At 36.2% G+C, this 8,342-nt stretch overlaps 1 long non-coding RNA gene across 9 annotated transcripts; it reads left to right on the top strand.

Moving 5' to 3' along the window:
• The first annotated feature begins 3,573 nt into the window (after positions 1-3,573).
• On the top strand, positions 3,574-7,929 carry LOC106294234. 9 transcript variants are annotated; one of them, XR_001260783.1, is made up of 13 exons: positions 3,574-3,717; positions 3,812-3,933; positions 4,030-4,164; positions 4,281-4,470; positions 4,581-4,661; positions 4,794-4,902; positions 5,154-5,459; positions 5,537-5,954; positions 6,054-6,476; positions 6,651-6,975; positions 7,063-7,185; positions 7,274-7,521; positions 7,586-7,929. It is a non-coding gene; the product is annotated as an uncharacterized LOC106294234 (long non-coding RNA). The 9 variants fall into 9 exon arrangements; XR_001260779.1 differs by adding an exon at positions 4,927-5,032 and having other exon boundaries at positions 3,574-3,933; positions 4,794-4,838; XR_001260781.1 differs by having other exon boundaries at positions 3,574-3,933; positions 5,537-5,623; positions 5,699-5,954.
• The last annotated feature ends 413 nt before the right edge of the window (positions 7,930-8,342 follow it).

Here is an 8,342-nt window from a genome sequence, read left to right as displayed (position 1 = left end):
TACCCGGACCTCACTGTAGATTATTTCATTAATCAAGAATCACGCACATGGAATGTACAGGCAATTAGGGACTTGGTGGATCCACAAGATGCAAAAATAATTGAGAGTATACCATTGGGCAGAAATCAGTTGGCAGATAGGAATGGATGGCATTTCACAAAAAATGGAAAATATACGGTACAATCAGGATATCAGGTAGAAAGGATTTATCCTGACAAGGAGAAACCACCTGATTTTTATGGCCCTAATGTGGATATCCTTAAGGCATACTGTTGGAAGGTGAGGTGTCCTCCGAAGCTAAAACACTTTCTTTGGCAGCTGGTATCTGGTTGTATAGCGGTGACGAAAACATTAAAAGCACGAGGGATGCAAGGAGACACCTGCTGTGCCAGGTGCGGAGCTCCGGAGGAATCAATAAACCATGTGTTTTTTGAATGTCCTCCAGCACGTCAAGTGTGGGCATTATCCAAGATCCCATCAAATCCAAACATTTTCCCAATTGGCTCTCTTTTTGCTAATATGGATCATCTATTCTGGAGACTTAATCCAAAAATGGTGGATCACCAGTTTGCATGGATATTATGGTATATTTGGAAGGGTCGGAACAACAAAGTGTTCAGTAATTTAGATATGGACCCAAGAGACATGCTGAGATTGGCAGAAGTGGAATCAACATTGTGGGCTGAGGCACAAGTTATTAAAGATCGTAGATTGGTACAGGAAGTACAGGTACGGCCTGATATAGGGACCATAGGACGATGGTGTTTCACGGATGGTTCTTGGAAAGATAAGGATTTTTTTTCAGGACAAGGATGGCATAGCACGCTGCCAGGGTTTGATGGCTTATTGGGAGCACGAAATGTAAGGGCATCCCTCTCACCTCTTCATTCGGAGATGGAGGCATTGATTTGGGCGATGGAATGTATGCGAAATTTAAGGCAGTTTCAGGTTACGTTTGCAACGGATTGTTCTCAACTGGTGAAGATGGTTTCGGAACCAGAGGAATGGCCAGCATTTGAAAGCTACCTAGAAGATATCAAGACTTTGCGACAAAGTTTTGTCAACTCAGAAATTGTTCATGTTCCTAGGACGGAGAACAAAAGGGCGGATAGCTTGGCACGGAGTGCTCGGCAACAACTGTCTTTCGTCGTGCACATGGATGTAGTTTTACCACCTTGGTTTACAGAGTCTACATGAGTCTGTAAATGTTTGCTGTAAAAAAAAAATAAAAAAAAAAGTCAGGTTATTAGTTAATCTAATGAATCAATAGTCAACTGCTTGAATAACGTATTTATTGTGATTAAACACGTGTTTAATAATTTGAAAACTCGATTATTTATTTTTATATTGTTTAATATATTTATTTATAATTTCAAACATTTTTTTTGTCGATTACAATTTCAAACATTTAACTATATTCCAACCATACTTTTTTTTAAAAATTGACCTTTTTCTGTTAACTAGTTTGGTGTAGGTTTCATCTATACTATTATTTGAGAAGTGATTTTTCTGATTTTACAACTTTTCCATAATTTTAGATAATTTTATTTATTTGTCATGTTTTTATGGTTTTGATCCTGAGGAGAAGTCATCAATTCAAATTGATCTTATTTTTTAGTTTATCTTATTATTTGAACTTAATTAAATAAGTAGAAATAAGAATTGAGATAGAAATCTAAATCTTTTGCTCCACCCAATCTTTAAAATCATATTAAAATATGGAATGTAATATACATCAATTAATTTGTAAGAATTTTTAATCAGTGGAAACTCTAATCATACAATATAGTGTTCGTAATTTAGTTATTGTGCTTCAGTCTATTAATGTAATCAATGTAAAAATAGTTAAACCAATAAATTAATCATTACAAGTATTTACGTTGGTGAGTTTTTTAACCGATGAAGCTAAGATCTAAAATTTAGTAATACCAAAATGTAGATTATTCTTCACTGTAAAATAAAAGAATACTATTTTAAAAATTTGCTATCTCTTCATAAGGTAGGGAAACTCTTAATGCTTTTTTTATTGACAAACCTCCTAGTGCTTTATTATAAATATAGAAGAAAAATTCTAAGGAAACAAACAAACAAAAGCAACAATGGATTATCCAAAACACCTCATTGTTCTTTTTATAATGACCATATCCATAATAAGTGGAACCATAACTCAAGCACAGAAGACGATAGTGACGATTCATAATGACATTGGAGGTGGTTTGTCGCTATGGTACAATTGTAAATCGGGGAATAATAATCTTGGAGACCGGAGGTTGGCACCAGGTGGATCATGGCCATTTGACTTTAAACCTGACGTCTTTGGCCGTACTTTATTCTTTTGCAGGTTTAGTTGGGGGAACGAGTGGCATCATTTTGATATTTATAAACAAGAGAGAGATAGAGAGTTTGAGAAATTTGGTTGCAGACAATGTGAATGGAAGATAGGAAAGAATGGACCTTGCAAACTTAACAAAAGCAATGGAATGTTTGATGTTTGTTTTCCTTGGAATGCAAAAAACTAGGGGTGGGCAAAGAAACCGAACCGAACCGATTCAAACCGAATCGAAACCGATTCAAACCGAACCAAAGTCTATTTCAAACTCATTTGGTTGAAGATTTCCCCAACCCGAATGGTTCGGTTTAAACCGAATCGAACCGAGAAACCAATGTGTTTTGTAATTATTTAAATTAAAAATATTAGTAATACCAATATACTAAAATTCTAATACTATACCACATATTTTTCATTTTTCATTCATTAACATATATTCTTCTAACCTAATATATAATCACCAAAATATTTGATTTAAAAAAATTAGAAAAGTTTGTATGTTTATATTTTTGTATATGTAAACGTGGATGTTAAATCTAAATCTAAAACCTAAAGCAAATTTTATTAAAAACAAAAGTTCTTCTCCACAACGTCACATGGAAGATGATTCATTACAGGTTTTTTAATAATGATATAAGAGACATTACTAATGATGTTGGTTTTTTTTTATTTTAGTTAACTTTCATTTGTTTTAATTCTTATATACTTTTTGAAACTTTTAAAAAAAAATTGTTTCAGTTTTATATTGAATTTAGTTCACATAATTTATATTTACATAATTTATGTTTTAAAACATAATTTCTCTTAAAAAATTAAACTAAGAAGAACCTAATTAAACTAATCCAAAAACAAACCGAACCGAATACAAACCGAACCGAATATAAACCGAACCGAACACAAACTGAACCGAACCAAACCAAACTAACTATGGTTTATTTCAGTTGGAAAAACACTAGAGCCGAACTAACCAAACCGAACCGAACCCGAACCGAACCGAGAAAATAACCGAAGTGCCCACTACGTTAAGGGGAGGGTATATAGTGAGTAACTTCATAAGAAGGAAATGATCTGAGTCGTTAGATCAGTTCGATCTTAACCATCCATTAAGAAGGTGAATCTATCTATTATTATAAAGTAAGGTTTTCTCTCTTCTAAGGTTATCCACGTCATCTGCCAGCTAGGAAAGTCGAGCAAGGAGAAGGCGCCACGTGTCCAGGTAAGTGCTTCTAACCCTAAGTCGAGAAACGAAGAAGGTTGTCTCCCCTCTTCCTGCGACGGTGACTCTAAGCCATTTGCGATGGAGATTCTCCCCTCTCTGAAACCAACGATGGAGATTCGAGATACAAACAATGGAGTTTCGAGATGTTTAATCAACATAACGCGTAGCTGTTTGAATCTTCAATCCTGACGTTTTGAATTTTTGGGGTTCATGTTCTTCTTCTATTTCTGAAACCAACAGTGTTGTTCTTCATTATCTGATAGCAACAATGGAGATTCGAGATACCAACTATATATGGAGTTTCGGGCTGTTCAATTGACGTGAAGCATCTCTTTGTAAATCTTCAATTCCGATGTTTTGCCTACCGCTCTAATCAATCGAAACGGTACGAGCTATCTAATCATCGCTTTATCGTACAAATGTTTGCAGGTTGTTCCACGAATCTCCTTCATAGACTTTGTTTTTTATTCCTCTGTTGTAGTGATTATTTAAGAGTTTTGGGTTGGGAACGAAGAGCTCCCTCATCTGTACGCGAAGAGACTCGGCGACCCGAAGAGACTTGGCGACACTGGTTATCTCAGGTACAAGTTTGGCCGTACCAACAATCTTAGTGATGGTACGTATTTCTTTCAATTTTTGTCAAGCTTCTAGGCTTCATATTCTTACTCGCTTCATTCTTTAATCAAAAGATGGATTAATGTGTGTTTCTTCTCTCATGTGATTGGTATTTAGGTTTGCTTACGGCTCTTCCTAAGGATTACTTTAGAGTTGTGAACTTGAAAGGTGTGCTTTTCAACGACTGAGTCATGCAGTTGCTACATGTTGAATCAGATCCTCCTTCTTCTCAGTATGATATGCCCATCAATAAGTTTTGATCGTCAACACTCATTTGATCTTTCCTCATGATTCTACACTGTCTACAGTAAGATTGTAGCTGCTATAATATTTCAGTCTTAAATCTTTGTTGGACCAATCCTTCACTATCATTGTTGATGATTTGCATCTGTTGAACAAGATTTTGTTTTGGTTTAGGCAGGTTTATAAGATTCTTCAGTACGTTTAATCTTATCCGAAGGAAGTCTATCTCAGTCTAATGCATATTCTACTCTGCGGGTAGTTATCAAGTCTGGATTTGGGCAATTTTCATGTGTTACATTTAAAGAACAATATATATATATATATATATATATATATATATATATATATATATTTCTCTTAGCAGTTGTGTTTGTGTCTTTGTGGCAGAGATTGGAGCAGAAGTAACCGATGACATGTCTACAATTTTCTCAGGTCAGAGGGCTTTGTGTTGTCTAACGTAACTGCTCATCGCTACACCAATTCTGATGCTCATAAGGTCACTGTCTTTCTTCATTTGCAGAATACTTTTGTGTATGCTGTAGATTTTTGTGTTGTTTTGAATTGATGATCAAGATTATGAAATTGTTGTCATTTTGGCTTAAAAGTGGGAAGCAACATGTATCAGGGTGAGGCCTCAAGTTTCTCTTTTGAAAAAATTTATGTTGCCTAGGAACTCTGTGTGTAGATGATTTCATATAACATTTTTATTTTCTTCCTCCATTAACATCTGGGCATATTGATTTGCAGTATCAACTGAAACGAGCCTTTTGGTGTCATTTTGGTTAGATTTCAGCCTCATCTCAGCGACTGTTATAAAACAACTCTTCACACAAATGAACCACCGCTCTTCTCAGCCAAAATTGGCTCCATGACCTTCAACCGCTTCTCCCAAGCCACTTCACTCTCCACTGCCACTTATGGTCTGAGGCTTACTCTACCTCCATAAATTTGAAAGAAAAATGAAGAATGTGAGCACTTGGTTAGCCTGGTGAAACCTAATATGGTAAGGTTAAAGGGGTTTCATACAATAACCAGAAGGGCAAAAGAAAGAAGGTTTTGTACTCAGCTTTCTGTTCTGTTCAAATTTTAATTAGGAAAATTTTGAGATTTATAAATCCTCTAATGTGCAGGGTACAAACGTTTTATTGGAAGAGGACATGAGAGAATTGTCGAAGACATTTAAAATAGGATTTCCAGATTCACCTACATTCCTATAGGTTGTGGACCTCATTTGAAAGGACTATGTGCAGTGTGGATTGTGTATAGTTTCTGAGCATTTAATCTATTTCCAGTTTGGGAATGGTACACATTGATTTGGAGCAAACGCATGGCTCCATCCTACTGCCGCGCAGTCAGCAGCAGCGTTTCCACATCTCCCTGTCGAGGATGAGATATGGGGAAGGAATGATGGTGGTCAAAGAAGTGAAGGAAGCTATGATATGGTTCCATGGGCCAACAAATTTGTCACTATCGCATCTATGCACTGCAAGCTCCTTATGTGAGAAGACTAGGAAGTGATGCAGGTTCTTATATGAGAAGCCTACCAATGTAAGTTTTATTGACTGAGTTCACTTTTATATCAACATGGTACCGGTTTTAATTATCTAATTATCTATTATTATATAGTAGTGTTTGCCTCCTTCCTAGGTCCTCCACGTCGGATCCAGCCTGGAAACTCGCCTCATGTACGCGTGTCACGTGTCCATCCGCAAACCCTAGGCTTCTAGCGATCGTCTCCTTCTTCGTGCTACGGGACTTCTCATCTTCTTCTGTATCATCTCTACCACTGAAACACTTCCAATTTTTTCTTCTTCGTGTTTAATCTCTATTAATTCTACCATCCACGATGTAATCTTATCAACACCAAAACAATTCTCAAGATGGAGTTTCGAGGTATCTTCGTTGATCTTAGATGGCGTTGTTCTGGTTACTCTCCTAATCAGCTGAAACGCTCCGAGTTACAGATCCATAGCCTTTATGTCTCCTTAACTCCAAAGACCGAAGTGAGGCACAATCGGACATTAATGCGAGTTTACTCTTTGCAAGGCGGTGAATCTACACTATATAAAGGTTGGCATCCTTCCCTAGAACATCATCCTCACAAATTCTAATAAAACTTCAATTTAGTAGCTTTTAATTGGTGTTTACCACGCTGTAGATTTTGTTTGGCTTGGTCTTTCTATTTTCTCTCCCCAAGATCGTTTGATAAACACTTGCTTTTCATAATTTTTGTCTTATCTACAGTTGGCTCAACAGAAGCCATATGGTGGTGGAAGATCTTTGCTGCAGCCGTACACTGTGAAGCGGGATTTGTCGGAAGGCTATGTCAAAGATTCTGTGCGAGGAAATGAGTTGAGATGAGGATGAGAGTTTTCAATTCTATTTGAAGAAATTGATTGACGGTTCAAGACAATTACTCAATTAGCACCCGTGAACCTGTGGGAATAGCTTTCGTGGTGTTTGGTTTTACTCGCCGGCGGCGTTGAGGAAATTCAATTCGTCGGCACCATTTAATTGGCAACACCGACTCACTTCATCTTCATCTCTTTGGGACGACATCGGTACCGTGGTAACATGCTTTCTTATTGTCGGTGTGGTGAACTCAGCCTCTCCGCAAATTCAAACACATGTTATTGACAATCAAATTTTGATGCAGGCTTTCTCTCAACATACAGAGCTACCATAGTTATTTTTAAATCTTAATCAAGCCTGAAGATACCATCACCGTCCCTCTCAGCTGCTGGAATGTACTCAGATATCCCTTATTCAATCTCTCAGGGTAACCATTCTCAATTCTTCTCTGCCATATCTTAAAGAATTGAACTATGGTTAGATCACAATGAGAATTTGCCCTTGAAATAGCGCAGGTGACCGTGGAAATCATGTACAACACGATACAAATGGGAGTTTGATCATTTACTCAATGATTGGATAAGAGTGGACTGTGACGAAGTTCTTATGGTTCTACTACTCAATGCTAACAAGCTTCATATTTTTCACGCTATATGGTATGATGCTTGTGGCCTTGACACCGAACTATCAGACCGCTGGAATCTGCATGTCCTTTTTCCTTAGTCTCTGGAATCTCTTCTCTGGTTTCCTCACTCCAAGACTGGTAACAATCTTCATCACCTTACATAATCAATAAAGAAAAAAATGTATCTAACTTATAAGTTTAGGTATGTAGCAAATACTGATATGGTGGAGATGGTACTACTGGACAACACCAGCGGCTTGGACGTTGTACGGTATCATCACATCTCAAGTAGGAGACAAATATTCGATAGTGCAATGCTGGTGTTGGAGACATGAGCCTTAAAACTTAGCCGAAAAGTGGGTTCTCGACCATGACTTCTTACGAATTGTAGCTGCTGTCCACATAGATGGATACTGGTCTTTGACTTTCTTTGCTTATCATATAAAGTTTTTTTTTTTTTGGGTAAAACTTATCGTATCAAGTTCCTCAAATTTCAGAAGAAAGTGAGGAGAGACCTTTGTATCATAGTGTTTGGAAGTTGTTGGAATCATGTAACTTTTCGTTTAATATTTAGATTGTTTCTATTTGGTTAGTAACAATAACAATAATAACAGTTTACGGTGACGATAATACTTTAGATAGGAAATAATATATTCCTTTCAAAACTACTTAAATGTACTATCGTTATCTATATGTTAAGTTACCTTCTCGGACAACATGAGCACGACATATCAATTTAGGTTTAACCTATTTATTAATTTATCTTATAACCAAATCTTTTAAAAGACTATCAATACTTCATAAATAATTTTTATAATAATTGATTCATTTTCAATTCAATTAATTTATTGACATCAATATGTTAACAAATATCAATTTTCTTTCAAAATTCATGTAGTAAAATACAAAATACATAAAATTATCTTAATTTTTAATATTATCGTAACATCATATTTACA

Source organism: Brassica oleracea, chromosome C5 (genome assembly GCF_000695525.1).
Source record: "Brassica oleracea var. oleracea cultivar TO1000 chromosome C5, BOL, whole genome shotgun sequence".
Taxonomy (NCBI): Eukaryota; Viridiplantae; Streptophyta; class Magnoliopsida; order Brassicales; family Brassicaceae; genus Brassica; species Brassica oleracea.
This window is presented reverse-complemented; position numbering and strand designations above follow the sequence as displayed.